Source organism: Equus caballus, chromosome 9 (genome assembly GCF_041296265.1).
Source record: "Equus caballus isolate H_3958 breed thoroughbred chromosome 9, TB-T2T, whole genome shotgun sequence".
NCBI classification, from domain to species: Eukaryota; Metazoa; Chordata; class Mammalia; order Perissodactyla; family Equidae; genus Equus; species Equus caballus.
Window position 1 is genome coordinate 17,434,490 of NC_091692.1, and position 19,248 is coordinate 17,453,737.

The 19,248-nt window shown below is 39.5% G+C and overlaps 1 protein-coding gene and 1 long non-coding RNA gene across 2 annotated transcripts in view; one reads left to right on the plus strand and one right to left on the minus strand.

Annotated features, from left to right (window-relative positions):
• Window positions 1-19,248, minus strand: part of PREX2 (phosphatidylinositol-3,4,5-trisphosphate dependent Rac exchange factor 2) — a 278,353-nt gene that overhangs the window by 252,217 nt on the left and 6,888 nt on the right. The gene's annotated exons all lie outside the window — the stretch shown is intronic.
• On the plus strand, window positions 11,021-13,931 carry LOC111774929 (uncharacterized). Its single transcript, XR_011421246.1, has 2 exons — window positions 11,021-11,486; window positions 13,582-13,931. It is a non-coding gene; the product is annotated as an uncharacterized lncRNA (long non-coding RNA).

A 19,248-nucleotide genomic window follows, 5' to 3' on the forward strand; every position in this document is an offset into this window, starting at 1 on the left:
AAGGTGTATATACGTTTACCAAAGATATTCATAAGAATGTTAATAGCAGGGTTCTTCATAATAGTCAACAACGGGAAGCCACCCCCACATCCGTCAACAGTAGAATGGATGAATTGTGATACATTCCTAGAATGGGATACTATATAGCAATGAGAATATTTGAACTACAGCCACAGATATATCACACAAACATAATGATTAGTGAAAGATGCAAGACACAAAAGAGTATATAACAGATAAACCACTTACATAAAATTCAAAACCAGACAAAAGTATCTACAGTGCTAGATGTCAGAGCAGTTGTTGCCCTTGGAGAAGGTCATTACTGGAAGGGGACATGAGAAAGGCTTCCACAGTGCAATATTCTGTTTCTTGATCCAGGTGCTAGATACACAGATGCATTCAATTTGTGAAATGTATTGATGATTTACATGTTTCTGTATGTTACATTTCACTTATCTGTCACTACATAACAATGCTGAAATTTTAGTGGCTTAAAACAATCATTTATTTTGCTCATAATTTTGTGGGGCAGGATTTTGTAGGTTAGGAATTTGAGAAGAGCTCAGCCAGACACTTCATCTCTGCTCCATGTGGCATCAGCTGGGGTGGCTGGAGGATCCCATGCTGAGACGGCTTCATCCCTTCATCCCTCACACGTCTGGCGGTTTGGTGTATCTTGATCTGCCTCTCTTTATCCCCCTCCCCTTCCCCCTTCCTTCCCTAACCTCTCCCTCCCCCTCTTTCTCCAAGGTGTTTCACACGTCAGGGCCTCCCCACATGGCTCAGGCTTCTCAAAGTATGGTGGTCTCAGGATTGTCACAGTTTCTTCATGGAGGCTGGCTTCAAGGAGGAGGATCCCAAAAGCAAATGCTCCAAGAGACCCAGGAAGAATCTGCAAAAAGCTTCTTATGACCTAACCTTGGAGTCATCAGTCAACAGCAATTTACAAAGACAGTCCAGAGTCAAAGAAAAGATGCTTCCTTTCACAAGGCGTGATTATGGGAAGTTTGGTTCATTGGGAAGATGACTTGGGGAACCAATTGCCGCAGTGATTTATCATTTAATCAAAAGCTTAAAAATATATGAGAAGAAACTCATGCATTCATTTAACCAAAAACCATCTATGAATTCCTGATAAATACTATCTATACTAGATGAATAAGGTTGAAAAGCTATAATTACATGCTAAAATAAAATATTTAGGCACTGCTTCCCTGTCACACAATCTATTCATAATAATATCCATCCAACTCTTTGTTCAATTCCACTGCTCTCATTTTCTCCTATATTCAGTTTATTCAGAGACTGCTATACACTTGGAAATCTAAGAGATAAAAAAGATATAAACCAAGATTTACTTGTTTCACTTTAAATGCATCTGTTCACTTATTCATTCTCCAGGTTCACTATAGGACTGGCACCACATGAGGAATTAATTATAGGGAATAATAATGTGAAAAAGGCACAGTTCTGGCTTACAGATCCTTGGAGAAAAATAATGAGTAAGACATAGAGGCAGAAAAGTACAGGCTATGCACAGGTAACATCAGCCAGAACCATTGGTTCATTTGTTTATAATTGTTCAAAAGACAGGGAGGCCCCCACCACAGAAGGCTATGAGTTTGGACTGGTTTTTAAATAGGTCATGGTGAGCCATTCCACACTTTTTAGAAAGTCAGCAATAAAGTACAAACCATACATTCATTATGAAATTTAATTTCTTAGCAGTGCAGGAGGGATGAAGAAAGAATAAAGATAGGGGCCAGCCTGGAGGTGTAGTGGTGAAGTTTGCATACTCCACTGCAGCAGCCTGGGGTTCACAGGTTCAGATCTGGGCATGGACCTACACATCGCTCATCAAGTCATGCTGTGGCAGCATCCCACATACAAAATAGAGGAAGATTGGCACAGATCTTAGCTCAGCAACAATCTTCCTCAAGCAAAAAGAGGAAGATTGGCAATAGATGTTAGCTCAGGGCCAATCTTCCTCACCAAAAAAAAAAAAGAAAGAAAGAAAGAAAGAAAGAATAAAGGAAGAAACCAGTTCAGAGACCTCCAGAAAGAGATGCAAAGGCCCAGATCGAAGAGCGGCAGGTGAAATACACAGCAGCGATGGAATCAGGAGCCAGCTCTGAGGTAGCAGTCAGGATACAACAGACATTGGATGTGAACACAAAAACTGCCCATTTTTGTACCTATTTTTACAACTAATTTAATATCCAATTGTTTATCTCCTTACATGAAGAAGACAGTAAAACTGAAAGAGACCTAAGCAATAAGTGAATTTGAAACACAACTATTTTTAAAATGACATGATTATATTATCTCCAGGTTAGGAAAACTGAGTGCCATAACTATTCATCATAGTAAAAGTTAAGTAACTTCTTAACTTAGTTACTTAGTACATAGTCTTGTACCCAGTCCCAAACAAATCCTCAGAATTTGCATGATTTATAGTCGGAACAGTTTCTCACCCTCATACTTTGCCAACCATACCATTTTAATCTACCAAAACAATAAAAAAAAGTCAACTGCCTTCCATTCATCCTTTTGTTACTCCTTATGTGGGAACATTAACTCCAAAACTTAATAAAATAGCATATTTGTAAACAGGATTTTAGCTAACTGATCTCATGCCATGTTATAAAATATAATACCTATGAAAATATAAATTTTATTTATTTCTATAGATTGAAAGAGAAAAAATACGTCTACTAAAATATATTTTTAGAAGATGACATGAAAAATGCTCAAATTTGCACTTTCAAAATCAATTTATTAGAATGATTTAAAAATTCTATGGATTCTCACTTTTTGGTCTTTTTCAATCTGGCAATCATGCTGTTTCTTCTTAACCAAGATACCAGCAAAATTACATGTCATCAGTTTATGTCCAGGGTAGAAGCACGAAAGCAACACTGAGAGAAGAGCTTTCAAACATGAGGTCCCTACAATTTAAACTATTTTAAGAAAGCTGTTTCAGAGAGCACATCAAAGCCATGTTTAGTAATAATTCACCTTTTCTCCAATTTTCAATCCGTTCTAAGTGCAGAAAGGTAAATGTAAGGACAATTTTAAAATTCAGAGAACATTTTCTTGATTACTTATAGCATATATTACAATCAGCAAACAACATACTCAACATCTACTATGTAAATGACATATGCTAGGTCTTATGGAAATTACGAAGAAAAAAGTGTGTTAAATTTTACAATAAGTAAAAGCACCTTGAACCTTAGAATAATTGAAAAAGCAGCGCACATGGATTAACACTTAGGTTCTACTTCCATTTCACATGTAACTCTCACTAGCCACATGTTCTGAAGCTGTTACTAATATTACTGTTCCCAACTGTAAAACACCCAACTTGCTTTATCAGACACAAATATAATGTTTTGTAAACTGCGATGTCTATGCAAATAATTATTACAAAAACCATATAAATGGCAGTGCAAGACAAGTAATACTGAAGTGACGAAATTTGTTTTATGAACAATAAAATAGAAGGGAGGTGACACAAGGTAAGAGTGGTATAGGATAGATTAGGAAGGGGTGTCATTACAGAAAGGCAATATTTGAATCAGGTCTTGAAAGTCAAGGGGAATATGGACATTCAAGATGAAGGGAGAGGTTATCCCAACAGAAAGAATAACATAAGCAGAGCCAGAAAGGTACATCAATAAGACGGCTAATTGGATTACATGAGAATCAAACTAACCCTATGGGAAGGGTTCTTTGGAGTAGCTATGGTAGGTAAGTTTGGACAAGTATGATAGGGAACTATTCATAAAGGCTCTAGAATGTCAATTTGAGAAGTGAGGATGTGTGAGCATCAAGTAGGTGAGGGCTATGACAAAAGAAACAAAAAGATGAAAAGACTACATTAGGAAGATGAATGTGGCATGTCTCTTGGATGGCTATCACTCTGCCCACTCTCTCATTGTTACATCTCCCCTGAAGAGAGGGAGACTAATTCATAGAATAAGCAGTAGAGGTCTGAGACATTTAGAAAGGGGAATCAACAGTGCACTGAGACTGGTTACATAGGAGATGAAAGATAAGGAGACCAAGATGACACCGAGGCTTCCAAACCAGAGAGGCTGGAGAATGCCGATTACAGAAAGAGGCAGGGTAAAAGAGGGTGAGGGCCTTCTAAGGGAAAATGGTGAGTTCAATTCTGCACATGTTGAGTTAGAGGCAAAAGCGAGACACACAGTGCACTGTCCTGTATGTAGAAGACATGACCTCGGGACTCAAGATCTTAATCAGAGTGATATATTTGAATTGTATTTATGTAAGGGCAATTGTAGAGCTCAGGAGGCGTTGATAAGCTTACTGAAAAAAATAAAAGTTGTGTAAAAAAGGGAATGAGAAACGAAGAATGAGAGTCGGAAGCAAAGGGGGTAATTATTACCGTCAACGAACCTAAGGGATGGCCCACAAGGAGGGAATTTCAAAAAAGTGATGTTGATCAACAATGTCAAATGCCACAGGGAAGCAAAGGAAGTTCAAAATGGGGAGAGAGTTAAGAGATGGCTAAAAGACGGGCACTGGAAAACTTCAGGAGTCTTTCTAAAGAGAAGGGTCAAGAAACCAGGTTGGGGAAGAGTTCAAAGAGGGCAAGGAAGCAGTAAACGTAACAGAGAAGACAGCAATGTGGTCACGAGTCTGAAAGCTTTGGGAGAGAATTTCCACAGCAGCTACAAGCAACAATGCGATTCAGAAGAGGTTTCACTCGTACTTTTCAACACAAAAGGTCTGACTAAATCTTCTAGCATAAAGTAACCCCACAGAGAGAAATAAATTAACGTGACACTTTTTTTCTCCTTCTTCATGTATAACAGCAATAGCTTTCGTTCTGTGGAGATCGCCAATGGACTTTATTACAGGAACTACTGCAACTGGAAATCAAACTATTACTATTACAGCCAAAAGCAAAGGCATCTGAGCCACTCACAACAGTGAACTTTAATTATACCTTACACATATGGGATGAGACAAAAAACAAAACCAAACCATTATGGCCATGCATCAGACAAGTGGCTTCACATAAATCACTTTCTCGCGCTTCAAATCTCCCTTGGTATCCATATGCGTATGCTCACAAATTGGCACTTAGAAAACAACTCTCCATATCTCGCCACAACAAAGGACTTTGGAAAACACATCCATTCCCTATGGGAATCCTCTAAAGACTAAAATATTAATTTCTACAACATCCTTATTTCCCAAAGTAGCACACTTCCTTTCCCACATCAAGAGTACTGCCCTCTAATTACTGTTGTCTTATTGCTTTACTCAGGAAAATAATTAGCTGACTGCTTCCGACCTAAGTTTAATCAAAAGTTTAACAATATCTTTTCCACTACCAGTATTTTTCAGTACTGCTGAAAAGTATTATTGGGTGACCACTGTATGGCATTGTATAAATGCAGTCTCCTGACTCATTTCATTTCTCTCTAGCTTCTTCTTCAACATTTACTTACTGTTAGTTTTACAAGTTAATTTTGTCAGTGTATCCCTTCTTGTCACTCATTTTGTTATCATATTATCTACTGTGTTAAACTCAACATTTACAGATCAAACTCAAGTTTTTAGGCCTTTACTAGACCTTTCCAATATGTAGCGAATGTTTCCAGAATGTTTCTCAAAAAAGGGTTTTTAAAAATATTTCTATACCTTAACATGATATTGAGTATGACTCACACCAATTCATTCAAAAAACGTTTTGAACACCAACGATGTGCTAGCATTGTGCGAGAGGGTGAGCAAACAGCAATAAACAAATGGTCATGAGCTGCCTCCCTTCCCTCGTGAGCTCAGTTTCTAGCAGGAGAAGAAGCAGACGTACACAAACAAAATAATGAAGGTATTTAGTGTGTCAGCAAGTGCTTTAGAGAAATTAAAGCAGGAAAGGTGGATGATGGCGAGTGTTGGGCTGAAAACAGAAAGGCTGCACTCCGGAATACGGTGGTCAGGGAAGGCCTCACTGAGAACTGACGTCTGAGCAAAGACCTAAAGGAAGCGAAGGAGCTGTCCATGGGGTATCTAGAAGGAGAGCATTCCAAGCAAAGGGAACAACAGTGCAAAGGCCCTGAGGCAGGAGCATGCCAGGCATCTTGAAGGATCAGCAAAGAGAATAGAAGAGGGTGAGGGAAACGCTAGCAGGAAATGAGATCAAAGAGGTAAAGGGGAGGAGTACAGATGGTCTGGTCCCCCAGGGCGCCAGAAGGACTTTGGCTTTTACTCTGAAGGAGATGAGAAGTATTTGGAGGGTTGAGAGAAAAGAAGTGAAATGACTTGACATGTTCGTAAAGAATCAATCCAGCTACTGGATAAATCCCTGGTTGCAGGGATGCAGGAAGCTGCTGGATCAGGGGAGCAGGAGGAGACAGAGGTGGTGAAAAGCGGTTAAATTGTGGATATTGTTTAAAGATTGAGCAAAAAAGCATTTGCAGTATTAGATGCAGGATATGAGGAAAAGATGAAGTTGTCGTCTACTGACACGGGTAAGGTCTCAGAAGGAGGAGGTGCGGCAGGGAGAGAGTGGCATGGGGGAAGGGGAGCTGCTCAGGAGTTTGGTTTCGGCCATGTTACATTTCGGCTACCTATTGGCCAGCCAGGAGGAAAGGCAGAAATTCAAGGCTGAAGTTCAAGGTGGTCGCCAAGGGAATAAATGGAGGTAGAGAGAAAGGGTCAGAGCAATGACTCCTGGGATCCAGGAAACATATCACGTGGCTCCAACAGCTACACATCATGGAGAAGAACAACAACCAGCAAAGGACCCTGAAACAGTGAAGCACAGAGGCAGGAGGAGAGACAGGGAGAGCAGCGTCCTGCAAGGAAGTGTCTCATTGAGGAGAGGGTCACTGTCATCCTGAACAAGCCATCCATCTGGGCCATCTCTACAATAACTAACGACAATAAGAATACTGATCTTTGTGCTCTCCTTTATTACAAAACACTCCAAGTTTCGCCTCACTGCTTCTCAGCGATGCTGAGACAGCACCGGGGAGACGAAAGAGCACAGGCTTGGTGGCAAGAGGAGACGTGTGCTCTCTTGGAACCCAGTGAACCTGTCTGAGCCTCCTTTTATTTCCTAGGAGACTGGGAGGTTAATCCCTCCGTCACAGGACTGTTGTGCAGGTTAACGAGGATGTACATAAATTTTCAGCATCTGGAGTTGCTTGGCACACATCATTTACTTTCCCCCTTTTGCTAGTAAGTAGTGGAAGGCCCAGAAATCAGATCTCACTGTGCCAAGCAGCTAATTTAACTCTCCCACTGCATAGTACTTAAAAAGAAAAAAACTATTCCTTTTTTCAGAAATGTATGTATCTGGAGCACTAGAGTAAAGCGTGGAAGGAGAGAATCAGACAATCTCTATTCACGATCAACTGCAGAAAAAGCCTGCTCTGGCCCATGATTGTGGTCACTCTGCTCCATTTCTGATCATTTTGACCAATTCAAAATGTCGTTCTTTCTAGTGGTGGTTTTTAAACTACTCCACAAACGCACACCAATTCTCACCTCCTTTTGCTCCTCTTTGTCATCTCAGAGTTCTCACTTTTCAAGGAAGCAAGCACACAACCCACCCTGATCAACTTTTTAGGGGCATATTGGAAAAACGTTATTTAACTCAATCCTTGATTGATATATATGTTAATGTCATTTTATTCATTTCCTTGTATTTCTCAACCCTACCTACACATTAGAATCTGCTACGGAGCTTTTTAAAAATACTGACTCCTGACTCCCCACCCGCTCTCCCCAGTCTGAGATTCTAAATTGGTCCTGAGTGAGGCCATCACCATATCCCCAACGATTTAGTCTTTCTGACATTTACTAAGCTTAATGGGTTGGTCTCTTCTGGTCTCACCTGTGCCCTATAGAGCCATTAATACAATCTATTGCTAAAAGCCTGTTGGCCAGATGACTCTTCTTGAATCAGAGCTCAATTCTGTAATTCCCTTGCTCCAAAACCTCCCCTTCTCTCCTTTGTCTACTAAATCAGTCCTAAATGACTTCTGGCATTCAAGGCCATCCACGATCTGACTCCAGGCCACTTTGATCCCCCACTACCCCGCTACACCAACACTTCCGTTGGACCATTTTAATCACTGTTCTACAAAAGCAAAAGCATGGAATGAGACAGCCTTTCCAACAATTCCATCAGAAGTTTAATCTACTCAAAAACCACAGGCCTTCACCCTTTGTCACTAGAGTGATAGACAAAAAAGAATTGGTTTGCATTAAGCAAATCAGTATCAGAATATAAATGCTAACTGGCTTCAGATAGTGCAGGCCCTGCTGTCAGCAGATGGCTAGAGGGAGCCCTGCACCCCCCGGGCTCTGACCTGACTCTCCAGGCTCTAGTCAGTAGCCCCACATATGACATCAATTGCATCAGGATCTCAGAGGAGGAGAAGAGTTTTCTCCTGAGTGATTTCATATTTCTTACTCCGAAGTCAAAAGAGGACTACTTGTTGATCAAGAAAACATGAGTTTGTAGCTACAGGTCTGAGAACTCTTAACTCCAAGTATTTTGGGTATATTTTCCCAAACTGGTAGCCCTACCCAGTCTCTGGAGTGGGTTTGTGGGGCTGAGAACTCCAAAATACAATGTCAGCCTTTATTTGTAAATTGGTTCCATCAGAGACACAGATGCGTGAAATCAGATTAGCGGTACTGTTATTTTTTACTGGCATAATTAATCCCATGTTGTTGACAGGCTGATGATCACTACGGTATTTCTTCATATGAATAGGAATTGCTCTCATCTGAGTTTTCGGGGTTTGGGTTTTTTTATTCTCTTCTCTTTTTTTTGGTGTTGGAGTGGCAGTTTGAAGACTAAACTGTGTCTCAACCTTAGCTTTACATGAAAATTGTAAAACTATTTTATTCATGTACTGTTTTACATGAAATTTAGAAACTATGACACCAAGAAACAGATCTTAACCTCACTCTCAACAACTGTTACTCAAACAGACACCATCAAGTTAAACAAAACCACTTCGCTCTGTGGCTTCCCAAAATGGAGATAACTGATTTCTCTCTTTTTATTTTTCCACACTTCCTGAATCTCTAAACAAAGTATAAGAACAGTATAAACAATCAAGGGGAATAAATATTTAAGGTGCTGGAAATTAGAACAAATGGAGCTATAGAAACTTGAATTATAGGATATTAAGACTGGAGTCAGGCTCTCAGAGGATGGGAAAAGATTCTCTAACTCTGCTCCTTGTGTTTGGAGCAACCTATTTCAGGTGTCTACCTGGAACCGCATGTGACCTGAAAGAAGATGCTTCTAATGTTTACACAGTGGTAGAAAGTGAGCCTACGGACCAAAATAAATAGCAGCCCTCAAACAAGCTGTCAGGATAGTTTTCAAGCTTTTCCTAATGGCTCAGTCTCTAGATAAGACCAGACTTAATTTATTAAGGAAAGTCCTGATGTCTACAGTATTCTTCTAAATTATACAATAATCGTAAAACATTAATAAACCTTCCTAGGTGGAAAATGGACTAAGGGAGTAACTGTGAACCAACTGGCTCAAATGATTATTCTAATCATCTAAGGAAACCAGTTTAATAAAAGCAGTCATAATCTCTCTCACCTTGGGTTACCAATATTGGTCCTAATCTTTATTATTATGGGATCATCCATCCTTTAGAAATCATCACAAGCCTAAAGTCCATCCTCTAAACTACCCATCAGTCCAGTACGTCTCCGCCAGAGGATCCTGAAGGGGACCGGGTACAGGGGATGACCAGAGAAGGGTGCATGGGAACAGGCTGGGCACGAGGAACCACATTTCTCAAGTATAAAAGGTGGCAGAGATCCTCCAAAGTCACTTCTTTGGATCTGTCACAGACTACAGAGACCTCAGCTGTGTTAACCCTTGACCCAAGTTCCTTTCATGACCCTCTGGTATGTTATCTTAGACTAAATTCTAAATCCAGCCTAGCTTCCCAGTGATCACCCCAACGGCATTCACTGTGTGCTTGATTAATGAGCACCACCAGCGCTCAGTGCCTCCGCCTGGGCCTTTGGGACTGATGACCCGGATGAGCCCTAAGACACTGATGATAAATGCTGATGAGTGCTAGATACTGAGCAGAGTGAAGTAGAAAATCTCAAAGCCCCACGTAAGAGCTACTGATGAGACTGAACACTTTGTTACAGTTAAAGGGACGTTCTATATCTGATTTCCCTCCTAGGCCCTGTATCCTGCATTATTTCGTTAAACAAATCTTGCCTTTAAAGCTCATTGCACATATTCTGTACACATTCTCGTGGCTTGGTACAACGGCTGTTAGTGTTACGGCCGATTGTGTCCCAGTTGTGTCAGGGTCAAACCACAGTCAAAACCAGTGCCACTGATAAAGGATAGATAAGAACCCCAAGTTTTTCCCTACTTTGAAACAATCAGGCAGACAAGTCACAAATAGCACAAAGGAGCAGTGAATGGAAAAGATTTCAACTTTCGGTGGTAATTGTGCACTTCCTTTTCGCTTGTATGATGTATTAGCCAGAGAATGGTCTCTAAAGAGAAACGGAAGAGGAAAGCACAGAACCTTATCAAAAAATACAGCCAGCTAAATCCCTTCCCTCCAGTTACACTTTTTCAAAGCCTAATATAATTATTCACCGATTTCTATTCTGAAGTTGGTAATGACGAGAGTAATAAATCTATCTCCCTTCCTTTGTGCTACGAATTCAGTGAACTAAAGAATGAAGCTCCATAAAAGGCGGCCTAAAAAACACCGTTTATAGAAATAACCCTGAAAAAGAATTCAGGATCTGAGCTTCCAGACTCTATTAACAATAAGGCAAGAAACAAGGCCCCAGGATGCTGAGGAGAAAGAGAGTATTTTCCACTGTCCTGAAGTGACCTTTCCCCTCCCCCTCAGTCTCTGGCAGTGGCTCCCAATGACACTTTACAGGTCACAAAGGAGCTGCATGCAGCTGTCCTCACTTCTCAAGGGAGTCACTTCTACAGGGCCATCAGGGAGACAATACCATGAGAACAAGAAGGGGGGAAGGGTTGCAAGGTACACTCCTTACCCTTGCTGTTCCCTCCTAGGGAAAGACTTTAGATAAGTAAAATATCTGAAAGCACTTCATACTAGCTTTGAACTCACTTGGGATCATCTAAGGTAATGGTTATAAAGCTGGTTTTAGCTGCAGCCGTGCTTTCAAGATTTCCAGCCCCTCCCCGCTCTCCCCCCCCACCCCGCCCTCTGCCCTCCCCCCTCTCTTGTTCAATGCCTCAGTCCACTGCGGTGCTACAGGACACTTCCTCTCCAGCAGAAGCTTCCCAGCGAGTGGTTCGAGTGGTTCGCTGTGCCGAGCCCTGCTTCCCACCGAGGATGAATTCTAGCCTCGGCTGCAATTCCCACTGGACAAAGCTGCTGGGACCTGTATTAGCAAACTCTCTACAAAATAAGCTCGTCGATGGTATAACCACACAACAGAGTGAGGTAGGGCATTTTTAGTTTGCACCTCCAAAAAACAAAAAGAGCCTATTACATTAAAGTGAATGTACTGAAGAATGACAGCTAAAGAATCCACTGGTTAAAGGCTTAAATCTTAGAACCACCTTGCTTCTGCTAATCTGTTCTATTAACTTTATCAGCAATGTGCATCTAATTTAATTTCATCTCTAAATTATAATTATTCTGAAGAGTTAAACAAGAGACCTGACTAGCACTTTCCTCTTGGATACTGCCTGTTAAGATTAATAATAAAAAATAAAAGTTATTTTCAAACGCTTTGGGAGACTTACAGAAAGAAGTGTGACAGAAAGGAGTGAATTCCTGCCTTTTCGTTCTATACAAAATGTCGAAACACAGATTTTCATTTCCCGTCTGCTTCGTTCATTCTCCTTGCCATTTAAACAAGCCAATATATCACCCATTATACTCATTTGTCTTGTATCTCCTGGTTCAGGGTGGGAGCTCCATGGAATGAGGGATTTTTAATTCTCATATATATCCTCTCAGCAGAGGACAACGGTTGGTACACAGTAGGAGCTCAATAAATATGCCCTAGAACATTAAGAATCCAAATATTTGGACCCTATGTTTTTGAAAACAATTATTGGAGGGGATAAATCACAATGCTTAGCATATTAGAGTTATCATTTAAATTGACCTGATACATAAATTACACTATACTGAAAACAAGGTCTTTCACAAGTTAAATAAGTGAGTTTTGAAAATGAATACAAAATCATTTTGATTTCATTTTGTGCTAATTTTTTCATGGATTTTTTTAGTTCTGTCTTTATTAATTAAAGTTACTGGAAATTTTATTTAACACATATTAAATACTAAAGAACATTCTAGAATATCATAAAGAATTTGGAACTTTGAATTCTGACAGGCTGGAAAAGAAACAATTTCTAGGGAGGATATATAATACAACATAGTAAAGCTCTATTTTTTTTTTTTATTTAAATCTAGTTAGCAGACTTTTTCTCTTTTAAAAATGTATTAAAATATCATGGCTGACTACTTGGATCTCTCATGAAGGTTTGCTTATATTTTCCTGATGACATTAAAGTTGAATCTGACCCAAATCCTCAACTATAGAAATGCTTATGTTTAAAATTAATAATCCATTCAAGTACCAACTAAACTCAAATTTTCTGACAATCTAACTTATCATATTCCTTATAATTAAGTCAACCTTAAGTATAAACTTAAAAAAAAAAACCTTAAATCCCAAAGAATATTTGCTAAAGTCAAAAAATTTCAGCATACAGACAAGGTACAATTTATATGTGAGAATTATTAGCACACTGAAAAATATCCAGGCAACACTGACTTCTCATATTTTAAAGGAAAGCTAGACTCATCTAGCCATAGCATGATTCTCTTTTGGACTCTAAGATTATACAGTTGTGCTAACTGTCTTTGCTAGAAACTGACCAAAAGGCCCCATCCATATAACATGGCCTAATTATCAAACTTCATTCTATGACCACCAGAATGTCAGTTACTCTCCCGCCTCTATCCTATTGAAAGAAGTAGGCCTGGCAAAAGGAACACTCCTGGAAATAATGATCATTTTAATTATGAACTGGCTTCATTCATGTTTAAATGACATTAATACTGTCTACCGATGCAATCTATACAATATCCATTGAATGCAGAACAATACACACGTTTTGGAGAGTAGAAGATGTGTGTGTGTGTGTGTGTGTGTGTGTATTTAACCTTTGCTTCAAATATCTTGATTTAATCATATACAAGATAAACATGAACTATATTTAACACATAAAACTAAGCATTCAAACCTGCTACGAAACACTAAGTAAATAAGTATATAGAGATCCAAAATGATCCAAGGGGAATTAAATTAAACTGAAATTAGTCTCAGTAATGATGTACATTAACAGATAAGCAACAAAAGAACTAACGTTGTCTACGTTAAAAAGGTCCGTTGTGTTTCCTCGTTTCTGTGAGGGAAACTCCTGACTTCTGGGTAATCTCTGGCTCCTGAGTACTTGCCTGGCTCTGACCCTCATCTTGCATTGACCATGAGCTTCTGTTTCTCTCTTGCTCTTGACAGTTTGCCTGAAATGAACTACTGTTCCTTCCTGACTTCTAGCTTCTGTGTACTTCCGGAGTCAACAAGTTCTGTGTCCCGGTTCCAACATCTGCCTTGGTTTTCCTAGTCCTGATTAATCACACCGCTCCAACAATCTAGAAATGCCCGGGCCAGTAATCACCAGCAGAATGTCTTGGAAGAGCTGCAGAACAGATGTACTCAGAATGCCCGCTCTCCCCCTCAGGAACCGACCGGAGCACCCTCAGGTGTGAATGACAATGATACAAGCCTTGAAAGCAGCTGTGAGTTATACAGGAATATGAAGTGCCAGATACATAACAAACACATCATAAATGATGATTTCTATATTATCCTTGGGCTTTTTCTTTTTTTGGAGACTTCAGAAAAATTAAAAAATTACACAAAATCTCCAAATCCCCAACTCTTCTTGTAGTGAAAGCCAATGGGAAAAAAAAAAAACTGTAGGGAGCTCTTACAAACATATGTGAAGAGACAGATAAATATTAGATGGATTTCTGTGTGGGCAAGAATACATTATTTTAGGAGGAAACAATCCAAATTATATTTTAAATATAATAGGTTTTTACAGTAAAGGAACCCAAGAATTAATATAAATGATTCTCTGAGGACATGAGCCTAAATTATCACTGGGCCCTAAAATCTGGCAGAGACTACTCTTTGCCCCTCAGTATTGATTCTCCACTTGTTATTTTACTATAAAACTCCCTTCGTTTCAGCTGTGCATATGGCTGCCCAACTACACAGCACATTTCCCAGGCTCCCCTGCAGCTGATTCAGGGATGTTAGGAACTTCTGGCCAAGGGATGAGTGACAGTGACCTGTGGAACTTGTCTCCCACCTTCCTTCCCCCTGGGGCTGCAATGTGAAAGGGGTCCCTGGAAGCATCAACCATCCCTACAAGAACACCCTAGTGTCGTGGTTCCGAAACCTCCTCCGCACATTGGAACCACCTGGAGAAGCTATATAAAATACTGATGGCTGGCTCTCTCTCCTACAGACTGATTTAATTGCGGCTAGGGGATGGTGGAGCAATAAGACAGAAGGAGCGGGAGTCTCTGAATGACCTGATGGAGCTAAGCCACGTACTCCCCTGGAACATTGCTGGGCGATGGTATCAAAAAATTAAATAACCAGAGCTCCAAGAGAGGATGCCGAAAAGGCCATGTTGATTACATATGGCTTTCATATTCACAAATAATCCTTCTGTGTTGTTTAAACTACTGTTGTTTGGCTTTAGAGAAAGCAGCTGAACAAATATCCTTATAAATAAACACAATAAACACAAAAATTCTGGTCCTCAAGTGTAGGTAAAAGAAAAAAAATACTCTCCTTTTTCTAAAGAAAAAACTACAGTACACCAATAGCAAAAAAAGAGAGCGTAGTTTTAATACAAGCCAGGAAAATTGTTGGTGAGGTAGAGAAGATTCATTAAAGAAAAACTAAAAATAAATTTAAAATATTAAGATTATTCAGTTTGACAATACAGAGGCAGAAAAATATATTAAAGTTTGCTAATTCATTAATAATTGGCATAAATCAATGAGAACTTGAAATAAAATAGGAAATCTCAAAAAAAGATGATTTTAGGACAAAGTTAAATAAATGCTGTCTCATCTTATAGGCCCATTTTTGATAGGACACAGATTAGACTGCTTTTATTTTGTTACTCTGTCATCCTCAACATGTGACTTCAATTTCATGGTCCAAAATGGCTGCCCCATCACCTGCCATCACATTCTCACACCAGCCAGGAAGAAGGGGGAGCGTACATACTTCTTCATTATAAGGGCACACCTCAGAAGTTACCCATGCCACTTCAGTTCACATCCCACTGCCCAGAACCTATTCATATGCCCACATTTAACTGCAAGGGAGGCTGGGAAACGTAGTCTTAAGCTGGACAAGCATGCATTGAGCTAAAACTTTTACCACTATAAAGAAAAGAATCTTGGATATTGGGGGCAATTAGAAGTCTCTGCCAGAGGGCTCATTATTAAGAGGTACAAAAAAATTAGGATGAAGGTGTGTCTGGAAATATTCAAAAACAATTCGTAACATAAAATACGTAAATACAAAAATATTTCTGTATAAAATCTAAATTAAAATTTCTATATAACAATATATTAAAGTTATATAAAGTCAAACACAACATAGATATACAGTGTAGAAAATGAAAGCCCACTTTATTCCCATAATTTCACCTCTGCGAAAATAATGAATTATTAAAAAAAATCTTGGAATATGTGGGTTTGGGACTAACATTTAGGTGAAATAATGTCTTTCCATAGCTCTTCCCCTAGTGCTACTGACAGAAATAAAACTTTGGAATGGGAGATGTCATTTCTGTAATCCTCAGATTCCTTTCTTTGGGGTAATAGTCTCAAATAAGAAAAAACCGGAATCCAAGGAAGCAGGAAATCAAGGCCACCTTGCGACATTACAAGACATCAAAGGAAAACAACATTTCTTGCACAATCACTGAAAATGTGTCACCATCTATAAAGCCTCTCCTACTGGCAAGAAGACAACTTAAATAGACAATTAAAATAACAAGAGTGGCAAAGCAAAGTCAAACATAGACAGCAACTCTTATTTGACTCTCAGAGAAACAGTTTTAAAATGAATAAAAATGTTTACCCATTCATACTCTATTTTGCCGTATTGTTGCTATAAACCCAGAGAATATTTTTATATCAGTATTCTAAATTTAACCAGCTGGAGTAATTTCTTAAGTAGTATACCATTTAACCTTCTCAAATGAAGGCCTTGTGTTTTAATGGAAAATATGCATTTCGCATTAATGACAGAACACAATGTCCTTGGCTTAGATCTTCTCCAACAAAACAGGTCTTTTTTTTGTACGCTATGCTTAGCTATATGGCAAGGCTAGAATACAACAAATTTATTCAAAGAATCAAAGTCTGAAGTCATCTATACTAACTAGAAGTATTTAAAAATCGTAACCTCAAGTTAACATATCAATTTTCTCAAAATTCCAATCACTGACCTCCTGGCTCAAATGCAATAGTTCATGAGAATGGAAAAAAAAATTATTTTTAAAAGGTTTCATTAGATGTGTCAGGATTCGAATGATTATGCTCAATACCATTCAAAAAGTGAGCCGACCACTTTTAAGCAAAGAAACACTTAGTAAGGGATGTTTTTCCTTAATTTTTCATTATTTGTGGAAAATATAATGTCACAAGTCAAAGAAATCTTGGTTATAATATAGCTAATGCAACTTAAATAAGTTGAGAATAATAAAAATTCATCTATTATGAAAAGCAAATATCCTAAGTAAGACTTGTTAAGAATTAATATAAACGAAAACAACTAATTTTAGGTCAAACTAATTGTACTCAAAATTCAAACATAATTTTATTTGGTATTAAAGTATAACAACAGGTATATAGTAAAAGAACACTCAACAGAACACTGTTAATAATGATTGTTGGGTGCATCACATGTAATAACATAGAAGTTCTATACAATTTGTATCAACAGTTTAAGAACTGATTATATCATTATTTGAGCGTAGTAGGAATAGATGTAATAAACCAGAAGAGGCTACTTCTCTATTTTGACTTCTAAATTTACATGTTGCACTTAAGAACATCACATGTAAAAGAATGAGTACACAGAGATGGTTAAACACCCAACCTCCGACGTCTAAGTTCAGTTCCCCTTACTGTTCTTGAAAGAGCATGTTCCAAATCTTCACTGTCTTTAGGGCACCTCACTCTCAACAAAAACGAAACAGAACACAAAGAAAACAAGAGCTGGACTTCACAGAGAAATAAAAGCCATCAGGTAGAAAGCCACAACTTCCCCCTCCCCTAAAGTGACCCTTGATCCTGCATCCTTCCCTCCCTCCTAGAGGAAAGCCATCCCTCCCTGATGCCAAGACCACCCCTTCCTGCATTCCTGAGGGCCCCTGGGGCCTCCTGGGGCCCTGGCTTCATCTATTAAACCCTCCAGTATGCTCCCAGGCTTGAAGAGAAAGGGGTCAAGAGAAGGCTGGGTGGCCTGAGCAAGCGCCAGACTCAGTCTGTGAGGGAGAAGAGGTGGAGGAGAGGGGAAGGGAAACAGAGTGGAGACGCTTACTACCCACCAGGACTTCACCTACAGAAGCTGATTTGAACTTCAGGCCAGCCCTGTGAACTCTTATCAATTATGTTTTCCAAATATGAAACTGGGCATAAGGAGGCTATGTCAATTGCCCCAAGTTACACAGTTTGTAAATTTCAGCGCCAGGACTTTACCCCAGGTCATCAGCTCCCTTGAAACAGTGCTCTGTAGCATGCACTTCCCCCCACTGTCCCAGCATGGGAGGCAGAGCCACTGGTAATGAGTGTTCACAAGGAGGTACAAAGGCCATCCCAGCAGTTCCATAAGCTCTAGACTAGAGAAGAAGCAGAGTTTTAAAAATATACAAGAGACAGCTTGCTTCATTCTTAGAGTCTGCAATGACGTTTTGCTGTGGTATGTTTCACGGCAAGATGGCTCAGTGAATCTTGCCAAATGCCTTCCTCATCTCCCCGTGCCATGGGAGGGTCTTGCCATGGTTTACCTGAATATGCATTTGACTTCCGCCATGCCGTATTGCAGCTGCTTTAGCTCCCTTTTTATTGTCACCTTCCCCTTGGCTATACTCATCTTCCTCGAACATCCCTGGACAAATTCATCCTCTTATGTTACCAACCTATTTCTCCCCTTACATTTACCACCAAACTCTTCGAATAGTTTTTCCATTAATCTTCACGTCCTCAGATTCCACTCTTGTCTCAGCTCATTCCTAGGCTTCTGCTCACACAGACTAGTGAAGCTAAAACCCCAATGGCATTCTAATTGATTCATCCATGGCCTCTTCAGCCTTCACTATCTACTTCTCTAAAGTTCTAACACTTTAAAGAAACCTTTCTCTGGGAACTAGATCATTCCTTGGCTTCCAACAGATCACTCTCTCCTGGTTCCTTGTTTCAACTTTTGATGGCTCAGTCCAAGGCACCAGTGCACTCTACTCTTCCTCCAACCATTAAATATTGGCTCCCCAACATCCTACCACTGGTTTGTGGGGGTTTTTTTGCCCTTGAATTGTTCCCTTTGTGTCATCTCATCCATCTACTGGCTTCAAATATAGATGATTAATTAATTTCTAGATCTCTAACGTTTGCCCCAAATTCTTTCTTAAGTTCCATATTTCTATCTTCAAAAATCAGCAGAATTTGCCACTCAGCATGTCCAAAACCACATTCACTTTTCTCCTCCTCCCAATGCTGTTCTGTTCCTTGCATTCTATCTCGCAGTTAATGACACTACACATCTCGTCTTCAAACTAGAGACCTAAGCACCACCCTATCATCTCTGCTCTACTTAAACCTCTACTTCTGAGTGAACATAAACACTAAAGCTTCTACCCAAGAACTGTCTCATAGTTATTGGGTGTTAGCTTTTGGGGGGTTGGTTTGGCTTGGTTTTTGTTTTGCTTTATCTTCTTCACTGCTTCTACCTTAGGTCAGACATTCCACATTTCTACCTTGATCCATGCTACAGCAGAAACTCCTAATGGGTAACTAGACTCCAGTCTTTGTTGCTCAACCCTGTTGACAGAATTCTCTTGCTAAAAACAAAGGTAATCTCAATAGA